Source organism: Pituophis catenifer, unplaced genomic scaffold, assembly GCF_029215685.1.
Source record: "Pituophis catenifer annectens isolate HBS135680 unplaced genomic scaffold, rPitCat1.0.hap2 SCAF_2, whole genome shotgun sequence".
Taxonomy (NCBI): Eukaryota; Metazoa; Chordata; class Lepidosauria; order Squamata; family Colubridae; genus Pituophis; species Pituophis catenifer.
Window position 1 is genome coordinate 225,779,313 of NW_027256882.1, and position 11,107 is coordinate 225,790,419.

General features: G+C 38.7%; 1 long non-coding RNA gene across 1 annotated transcript; it reads left to right on the forward strand.

Moving 5' to 3' along the window:
- The first annotated feature begins 423 nt into the window (after nucleotides 1–423).
- Nucleotides 424–10,247, forward strand: LOC139313182 (uncharacterized). Its single transcript, XR_011600079.1, has 4 exons — nucleotides 424–536; nucleotides 879–933; nucleotides 6,400–6,453; nucleotides 10,013–10,247. It is a non-coding gene; the product is annotated as an uncharacterized lncRNA (long non-coding RNA).
- The last annotated feature ends 860 nt before the right edge of the window (nucleotides 10,248–11,107 follow it).

The window sequence follows — 11,107 nt, forward strand, 5'->3', positions numbered from 1 at the left end:
AGCGCCTCCAATCCCAACCGGCTGCCCTAATTTCCTGATCCACGCAACCTGCCGCCGCAGCTGGGAGCGTTTCGCCCGGCAACCAGACGCTGCCTTGTTGCCTGCGCTCGAGTCCTCGGCCGAACCAGCGACGCCGACGACGCCCCTCTGGACCAGCTGATGAGGATGAGGTGGAGGTTGGTGGCGAGGCACGCAGGTGAGGGGTGTTTGATCTGCCGCCGCCGCCGCCGCCGCCTGCGCGCTGTTTGCGGCTGTTCCTTGGGGCTGTGCAGGATGGCACTCGGGGCATGATCTTCACTGGTATGTGCCGCTGGTATTAATGTCGGCGGACGTGCCAGCGCAGGAGGGGTCCGAAGCGGGTTTCCAGGGAAGCGATTTCCAACCCGTCTTGTTTTTACTTCCTGGTGAGTATTGCACAGGATTGCTGCTACGCAGGAGCGCGATGCTTCGGGCATTTTCTCCGAGGAGAATCTTGGCCACTGCACTAGGGCGTAATTCTCCCTAAAGAATGCCATGGCGACCCTACTGGGAATCCGGTAAGTGTTTTCTATTTTTAATGGAGGCTTACTTAGAAGGCAGTCTACTTAAAAAGCCTCAGCAATTGCATCGTTAAAATTAAAGGGCAGCTGCTTTTGGTAGTAAATCTCTTGAATTCAGTTTAGATCTGAAAAATAAGTTCATAGGATTGTTCTATTTTAGACAGGATATGGCTTTCACAACTGTGGAGTAAGATTCTGGAGTTTGGTAAGCCATTGATTGTCTCCTATAGACTTCAGCAATTCAGGTCCTTATGGATTAAGCATGGACCTGAAATTCAGGAGAAAATGCTGTGATGGAAAATTGCAAAATTTCCCTCTCCCTTTGGTGGAATTTTTCAGCTGACTGTTTCTTGCAGACAAGAGATTGGCACATGTTTATCCTGTACTCCATTAGGTGAGTTGACATAATACAATATGCCAAATTGTGATTTTTCAGAGTAAGACTTGGAAGGGCCTTGGAGTCTTCTAGTCCAACCCCCTGCTTAAGCAGGAGACGTTATCATTCCAGACAAATGTCCATCCAATCTCTTCTTAAAAACTTCCAGTGATGGAGCACTCACAACTTCTGGAGCCAAGTCGTTCCACTGGTTAATTGTTCTCTAAGGTTTGTCAATCAGCAAGTTGTATGAACCCAGCCATTGCCCTAAAATTATGGATTTCTGGTGTATCGTGTGAATGTAATTGTGGCTCATGTAGTAAACCATGGCTAATCAAACTATAGTTTAGTATATCATTTAAACACAGCCACTGTATTTTGTGTTGGCAAATTCTGAACTTATTGAAGGATTGAAAAGTATAGAAAGAATATGCCTTGCCACTGCATTGTTAGTGTCTTACTCCTAAGGCATATAATAGAAGAACCATTGGGTTTTATTAAGGCATATAGAAAAGCACAAAATTAAAGTTTGAAGTGATTTTGCTAAATTATATTGAACAATTCTGGTCTTTACATATTAGGTGGAATTAGATTCCACTATACTCTGAATTAGAGGCACACTGTACTTGCAACAACCATTCTGTGCTAGAGCTACAGTGCCAGTGTACTTCAATAAACATGTAATACATGAAAGAGCCAAACATCTTCAAAAATTCAAGAATAACCAGTTACCTCCTTTGATGTGTCTTAACTGCATGTTTATAGATAACTTTATGCGTACTTGTTTATAGCCAGTAATTAGATGTGATCAGTAAAGCAGTTATTGGCATAACAATGCATAAAGTGCAAAATTCCTTTTAATTAAATTTCCCCCAATGGCATCTGGTGGTACAATAAACACAACTAATAAAAATGAAGTTGTATGCATAGCATACTTATAGAACACATAATTTCTAAAATGGCTTGAGAATTTAGAAGCATCCTGAGGTCAGGATTAGCACATATTTGCTTTCTTCTCTATGTTGTTTCATTCACTTATTTTTGTACCTATGTGAAAGTAATTTGGGGAAAAACAGAAAACTTTGGCCAAATTCTAAGAGTAATGAAAGAAATATTGGGAAAGGAGAGCTTGGGGGCAGCATCAACATAATATAAACTCTGGCCTTTTTTTATTTTTTTTTTATTTATATGCCGCTTTCTCCGGAGACTCAGGGCAGCTTACAATGCGTTAAGCAATAGCCTTCATACTTTTGTATATTTTATACAAAGTCAGCTTATTGCCCCCACAAACCGGGTCCTCATTTTACCTACCTTAGAAAGGATGGAAGGCTGAGTCAACCTTGAGCCTTGTGAGAATTGAACTCGCAGTAATTGCAGGCAGCTGGAAGCTAAATACTACCTTTAACAGTAGCATTAGTCTGCTGCGCCGCTCATGCTTTGATATTGATAAAGGAGAATATTTGTAGCTCAGGGTTGAAATGAGGGGTCGTTGGTGTTCTCTGAGCTTGGTTCTTTTCTTGAAGATATTTCATTACACAAACTAGATAACACCATCAGCACTCTGCTGATGTTACCTTGTTTGGGTAATAAAATGTCTGCAAGAAAACAACCAAGCTCAGAGAGCAACAAGGATCCCTTAGGCCTTTGAACTTGCATATAAACTTATTAAAATATGATTTATAGTGTTGCATTTTGTGACCTGCACAATTGGGGCATCAGAATTCCCTTAACAAATTGGGGTAGCCTATCCATTAAATTCAGAACCAGTTTGGTTGTGGTGGTTAAAGCATCGGGCTAGAAACCGGGAGACTGTGAGTTCTAATCCCGCTTTAGCCTGAAGCAAACTGAATAACTTTGGACCAGTCACTTTGTTTCAACCCCAGAGAAGAGGCAGTGGCAAACAACTTCTGAAAAACCTTGCCACAAAAACTGCAGGGACTTGTGCAGGTAGTGTTGGAGAATCAAACTGTAATGAAATGGAAGGGAAAAAATGCATTAAATAAATGATTAAAATTTGCATTGTGATGTCATTGACACTTGTCATTTTGGGACCTTCATGAATAAGTAGAGATGTCTTTAGAAAGGAACTCTTTTCTTCAGTCTCCATAGCAAGAATTAATTGCTGGGGGTTATGAAACCTGTTGTCCAAAAAGAATCCTTTGAGTTATTCAATTCTGGTATTCTGAGATCTTTCAAAAGTACTGAGGCTAGCCCATGAACATCAAAATGCGGCAAAGGAGTAATGCAATGTGGAAAGAAAACTTTCAGTTCATGGGTTCTTCCTCATGGCAGCTCTAAAGTGCTGTCATCCCATGTAGGAGCTGCACAAAGTTGAGCTAGCTCAGAAAGTGTTGACCACTTTGGGCAATGAAGCAAAATAGGGCTCCTACCATCACCCAAGCCCCAAGAGATGACTGGATTGGAATGAGGAACACCTCTGATGCCAATTACCAGCAGCAGAAGTCCTGTGGTGGAAGAAGAGAACTGGCACCAGAGGAGCCATTATCTGCTCTTCCTACCAACACCCATGGAGAAACAAGGGAAGTGGGTTTTCTTACCGTTTCCCTCAGCTGCTTCTCCAAGTTCAAAACATGATGTGCCCACAGATGGCCACGATGTGCCTACAGTATGCTAGGCCACCCATTCCTGAAATTTGAGTAAATTGCATCAGACCGACCCTTTAACGTGATTTGTACTGGCTGTTCTGGAAAAATCGGTTTTCTGAAATGCATGGAAATAAGAGGAACTTTGTGGAGGCCTAGAATAGTTTGAGGAATCCATTCTTGTTCACATCCTCACCCAGTGGATGCTGGAGCATTTTGGTGCCAGAGCAAACAAGAATTCTGAATTCATTACTTAATGCATGAACACCTGGCTGCTAGGCCTGGTCCATAACAAATTGTTGCTTGACAGATCCTCCATGTTACAAAAGCCAATAGACTAGCAATTCAGTTTTCTTTCTGCATTAACCCGGGGGGGGCAACAGACGGACCGGGGGGGGGACGGATACACACATGACACAGCCTTGGCATGTTTCTGCATTTGAAGGCAGTAGCTAATTTAGGTTCAGGGAAGGCCTGTGATACACAGCTGTCTCCTCTGATGCCACTCAGAGAGTGCGACTCACTTATTACTGAGACTTCTTTTCCACTTTGCCTAAAGTTAACACCAACTCTGCCTTCTGCTGGCAGGTTTTTCAGCCCCGACATTTATATTTCATAGGATGGTATAACAACATTCCTGCATAAGACTGCATGATGAGGAGAGAGGCAGGAAAGGGTGTTGTCTTGCAGCTTGTTTAGACTTTTGTTCCAACTCTGTGACACAATTTCTTCCCTCTATTTTATAGAGAAAATGTAAAAGCTTTCCATTCGCAAAATAATGCTAACAATTAGATGTTAGCATTAAACACAGAGCCAGTTTGGGGGAAGCTAAAAATTAGATGTATAAACAAAATATTTTCTTAATGAGTACGGGCATGGCATGCAATTGAGGCATTACCAAGAAGAACAGTGCTTGATTCATAAGTTTTAATTAAGCTTTCTAAGACCTTCATGTCTTGAGGCCAGGTTATCTAAGGGACTATCTTCTCCCAGTCGTTTCTACCTGTCCAATTCAGTCTGACAGCTTGGACATGTTGCAGGCCCTGTCATCCAAGAAATGTTGACTGGAGGGGGCCAGGAGACATGCCTTCTCTGCCATAGCCACTGTCTCTGGATATTCTCCCTTCGGAGATCAGGATGACCCTGCTGGACTTTCATAAGGCTGTGAAGCCTTGGTTATGTGCTCACGTCTGGCACCACAAATGTGTTAAGGGCACTATTTCTTGCATGTATTAACATCTATGGCAGTAGGTTTTATTTGGCAACCATATATTTATTTTGTATTGTTTTTAATTGCTTTTCTTACATTTTAGAATGTATAGAAATTAGAATTTGCCTTACAATCATAATTTGAGTCCAAAATTTCCATTGCTAAGCAAAGGGGTTAAGTGAATTTTGTTTCATTTTACAACCTTATTGCCACAGTTGTTAAGTGAATCACTGTCGTTTTAAATGAATCATATCATTAAGGGAATCTGGCTTCCCCCATTGACTTAGCTTGTTGGAAGCCAGCTGGGAAAGTTACAAATGATGACCACATGACCCCAGGACAGGGCAACCATCATACATGCCAGTTGCCAAGCACCGAAATTTTGTTCACATGACCATTGGGATGTTGCAATGGTCATGTGAAAAATGGTCGTACGTCTTTTTCAGTGCCATTGTAACTTCAAGCAGTCACTAAACAAATGGTTGTAAATCAAGGATTACCTGTTTGCCACCCAGAGCCATTTGTTGACATGAGTGGCTATAGAAATCAAATAAGTATTTTAAGTGAAACACATGTCTGCCAACTAGTCCAGGGCATTCCTTCCTCCTTAAAAGAAAGGTGTTCAGTTGGAGGTAAAACATGTGATATTAGTTGTTGGTATGCTTTTCACCCTAGCAGAGATAACCTTTGTATATGTGTATGTGTTGAGAGAGAGCTGTCAGCATGCATCATGCAAAATCTCTGAACTGACATGCCAAATCTTCAAGGGTTCAAAATTCTCCTTGTTCCTAGTCCACAGAAGTTGATGGGTTTTTAAAGTATAACTTGGCATTATGGATGATCCATCTTTTCTTTTAGATGTTTAATAAAACCTTTTTGCAGATCATAGATGAAATCGACAAAGAACAAGATGGAACAAGTTGGGCAGAGGAAACATTTTGGAAATTAACGGGGAAATATTGCATCATCTGAGAAATGTATAATAATTTTTCACTTTGCTTCCTGAATTCTTACATCCAACTATAGAAAGATGGTGAGGCATATAAATATAGAAACAGAACCCTATACAGAATTTTTCACATGAAAGAAGCAAAACTGCTATTATCTGTTAGAGGAGTTTCACTTAAAATGAATTCAGCAAACTCTCAAGGCAATTCAGGTGACAGTTTTTGATGGGAAAAAAATAGTACACAGGAGAGGCTACTTAATTAACCATTAAGTTGGGGGGAGATTGTAACAAATATTACTCAAACTCTTAGATTGATTAGAGTGTTTAATAATTGTTCGAAAGTTCTAAAATAAAATGCATTATAATTGTTAAATTGGTGCAGCAGTTTTCATTCTGGATTCTTATAAGTATTACACTAGATTTCATGAGAGCCAGTTTGGTTTAGTGGTTAAGGCTGCAGGCTAGACGGCAGGAGATAATGAGTTCCAGTCATGCCTTAGCCATGAAAGCCAACTGGGTGACTTTGGGACTGTCACTCTCGCCTCACAGGGTTGTTGTTGGGAAAATAGGAGGAAGAAAGTGTGTCACGTATATTTGCTGCTTTGAGATATTTGTAAAAATAATACAGGAGGAATACAAATAAACATTTGAAATGTAGCTATAGTTAACTTAATCTCATATTATTTGTGTTCCTCTAATTCTAACAGTCTTTTATTTCTTAGCAATATCTGTCCTCTCATCCAGACAACAAGCTGTAATATCTTATTTCAGATCAGGTAAACCCAGTTCTTTTTCTTGCATCTTGTATATCTTATATTTAACTTGTAGCATTTTTCCTTGCCATACAAAACACCAATTTTTGCCACAGAGATTCTCCCGCCAACAGTGACAATTGTAAACTATCTGGTCCAGGCACCTTTTCTGTTTTATAGCTTCACTTATCAGTAATTATTTATCAGTTTGATCAATTGATCAAAACTGTGTCCCATATTAAAGAATATATGGTCAACCAGCTGTAAGTATTTAATGTTTGTTTCCTGCATGAAAAATAAGGACATGGACATCTCCCACTATGTTTGATTTGCGTGAGACTTGTTTCTCATTGCTGGAGTGATATACAAATCTCTGCTTTACATATTCAGTAGCTAAGATTTTATGACTTACAGACAATTCAACATCATCCGTATCTGTTGCTTCATCAGAAGCAATCTGACCGCAAATCTTCCTGTTGGGTATATTTTTATTTCATGCCATGTATTTATTTTAAATTTATTTTCAAAATCAGCATCTTTTCTGGGCAGGTAAGACCATAAAACTAGTTCAGTGATATTAATTGTAAACAGTTTCAAGTGCAGCCTGTTGCAATAAAACACAACCTTGGAATGCCTGTCATCAACAAATACAATAAATTTTTTCAATTAAAATGCAGAGAGAACAGATGAGTTTTTAAAACCTTTAAAGTAGTCACAGATGTGGCCAGCCATATATCTCCTAGAAGGAAGTCTTAAAGGATCATAGGCCATCTTTTATATTTGCTATGACTTAAACTTTCCTGTTTTTCAAGAGCACAAAAATGATTACAGATTATATGAATAATTAAGAGGAAAGGGAATTTAAAGGACACTTTTTAATTTATTCGGTCTTTCAAGAGAGATGTTCCAGAACTAGTTGCTATAAATGAAAACAAAAGGAAAATAATAGGAAGAAGAGTTCAACTTAGATCCTGGGTCTAACTCCTACAAATTATTATTATTATTATTATTATTATTATTATTATTATTATTATTATTATTATTATTATTATTATTATTAAAATTTCTATACCACCTTTCTCCTTTCGGACTCAGGGCGGTGAACAGCCAGAAATAAAACATTTGTACACAAAAGTTAAAATAGTTTTAAAATAATTAAATAAAGTTTGGCCCATAATTTAAAAACATTTCAATTAAAATCAGTATCAATTTTAAAAACCAATATAAAATCAGGCCAGCCCAAAATGAAAGAGAAAGTAAATGTTTGGTTTTTCACTGTTGAGATTCATAATGTGAATCTAAAATGTTAAAATGACCCTGGTATAAAACTGCTAAGATACAATGCAGTCATCTGATAGAGGAATACTAATGTTGGATGCACATTCCTCCATATGCACAAAGGCGATCTAGCTTTCTCACCAGTCTTTAACATCCAGTCTTCAAACAATGACTTTATTTCCCTGGGATATTGATTCACTAGTATGGAAATTGCTCAGTGTAGTGCATCCTGTGTGCTCGTTACCATCAGAAACCCCCATTTCCTCTCTCATGCTTTGGATCATTGAACTTTCTTGGATTGACATCAGAAATACAGGCACTGCAGAACTGAGAACTGGCTGTAAAAACTGATGGTGTTATTTAAATTGACTCTTTAGAAGACAAGTTACTTTTACTTGGAAACCACTTCCGGTGTTTGAGATAGAAAAAAACTGAAACTTTGATTTGGGGTTTTGCTGATTAGATAGGTTCGTCAGTATAAAAATGACTAGTATATATTACTATGTAAAAGTAAACATTGAGGTTGTACGTTATTACCTTATTCTATTGCACTAAGAGTTGGAAGTCAATGCTTTTCTCTTTCCTGTTTTACCCACTTTTTCCTCTTTCCTCCCCTACTTTTCCATTATTTAATTTTTCTTTGTATTTTATATTTCAATAAACTAATAAAATTTGTAATAAAAAATACATGCACTGCACCCTTCTCATGTTTGTAAAAAAACAACATGGGGAAGGAGCAAATCCAAGTCATTAGCAATGCTAATTGTTTGAGCCTTGCTCTGATAGCATTTTTACATGCCAAAGGTCCACCCTTTGCAATTTAGTTAAATCAAAGAGGAAAAGTTATTTCCATCAATGGCTGTGTCTAGTAGAGTAATTCCTGACAGCTGTGTGATAGATGGAGTTGTGAAGCATGGGAGTCCAAAGGGGAGTAAAAGATGGCACATGTCTTGTAACATCATGCCAATACTCTATGTACTTGAGATTTCATAAGACAAATTATATAACATGACATCAAGATATAAGCCATCATTTTGATTTTGTTTTGGATTGTTAATAGATGAGAAGTCTAATGCAAATGGTGCAAACATTTCTCTCATATGTCTTGCTCTTTCTTATCCACACATCAGAAGTTATGAAATATGGTACATAAGGTCTAAATTGAGCTCTTGCATAATGTATGCATGTTTCATGTTAATGCCACCACTGCATAAACCAGTTAAATGCTGAGATGTAGATGATTTTTTATTAAGAAAATTTATATGGCTGCCCACCTAACTCTTTGTGGTCCCAGGTGGCTTTCAGAAATAAAACCCCAATACAAGACCCAATAAACCCCAATGCCTCACCCCCCCCCCCCAGCAACAACATCCAATCATTTGATGGGTTCCATATCATCCTGGAGTCCCCAAGCCCGCTGGCAAAATCATGTGTTTAGAGCCTTTCAAAAAAGGGTCAAGTCGGGGCCAATTTTATTTCTGCAAGGATAGTTTTTACAGGGAGAGAGTTCCAGTACATGGATCTCCTTAGGAGAAGGGACCCATAATATCCCTTGCCTACCTTGGCTCTGGTGGATTGGGTAGATATAACTGGCCCCAGGCCAAGGAGAGCTTTAAAGAAGACAACCAGCACCTTGAGTTGGACCAGGAAGCAAATTGGCAGCCATAAGAAAAGTGATAGATGTGACTAAATCTAGTCTTGCACAAAACCCCATGTGTCAACACATTTTTGAACCAATTGAAGATTCTATTTTTCAGAGGCAGCCCCACATAGAGCACATTGCAGTAGCCAAAATGATGGAAGAAGTCCCTAGCCAAAAGCATACAAAGCTGCTTGCAATTGGAGAAGATGATACTGGATTACATAGACCAAATGATCTAGTTCCATTTTAGCAGCATTAGAAATTATGAGATAATTAAAATATCACACAGGTGCACAACATAAGAATGCATGTAATTTATAATCAAAGCTTTGCCAAATAAAATTGTAATTTTCTCTACCTCAGGAGTGTCAAAACTGACGGCCTATGAGCTGGATGTGTCACGTGCAGGCCATGCCAATCCCAGCTCCGCGACTGGAAAAAATGTTGCAAAATGTCACATGACGACAATGTGATGTGCATTTGACACCCATGCTCTAGCTAAACTTCAACTATCTTTCAGGTTTCAAGTTGAATTACAGGTAATGAATTAGTATGTGTTGAGGCTGAATGCCAGAATTCTTCAAAAGAGAGATGTATAAATTATATGTTCAAAATCTGATGCTGTAATGATATCTTTTTCTCTTTTGTAACATTTTCATTAAGAGCCTGCGTTGGAAGATTACTGAGACTAGATTCATATCAACGCCCAAGCACAAAACTCACCAGATCATTTGCACCAACAATGTATTATTTACACAATGCACTCTACTAAAACCCCTGGTTAATTGACTGCATCTTTGCCATATTACTCTCGCCTCTGTTGTCCATGGTTTTTCCACCGTTCAGTTTTTTGGAATGTTACCAGTGGTTTATCAGGTCACATGAACTCAAAATGATTACTGTTTGTGATTTGCAACAATTAAAATTTAAAACAGTGATAAAATCAACATTGCAGGAAGAACAATGGTGCTTTGACCTGCTTGGATATTTTTTTCCCCCTTCTGTTCAGTTGTGTGTGGTTTTTGGAGACTGCCTGGACATAGGTCCTTGCAGTTTTCTTGGCAAGTTTTTTTTTAGAAGTGGTTTGTCATTACCTCCTTCCTATGGCTGGAAGAAACTGACTTGTCCAAGATCACCCAGCTGGCTTTGAGCCTAAGGTGGGACTAGAACTCAGTCTTCTGGTATGTAGCCTGATGCCTTAATACCTATACCAAACTGCCATTAATAAAATAAATAAGTATACAGTCATATAAAAAAATGTTTACCTCCTTTTAAAAAAAGTAGCTTTCAGATTGAAGAGCCTGAACCCAGCAACCTATATAGAACTGTAGTTGCAGTATAACACCATGAGCATTGAATACATTTCAGTTACGGTAACTTTGCCGTGTCTTCCACCTGAATAGTTCAGTTTATGGAGGTCACACACTGCACATATGTCAAGCGGGTTAGATTGGCGAAAGGCAAATAATATTACTCAAGAGAAGCTTATAACTTGAAATACTCTGCTACAATTAAACACTGAATGATTGAAATTTGTAATGATGTCAGTCTTGTTCCCAAGTGGGGAATCCTGTGTCATTACAATGACTGGAAAATTATTTCCCACTAAGCAAAAATGTTTCTATTTTCAGAAGGTTAATTAGCAGATTACTGATGAGAAATGACTTAATAATAGCAGCTGTTCCAGGCTTGACATCTCCAGTACTCCCAATGCGTACTGGAGTCTTTATCCCTTTTTATTGGCAAGGATTTATGGAA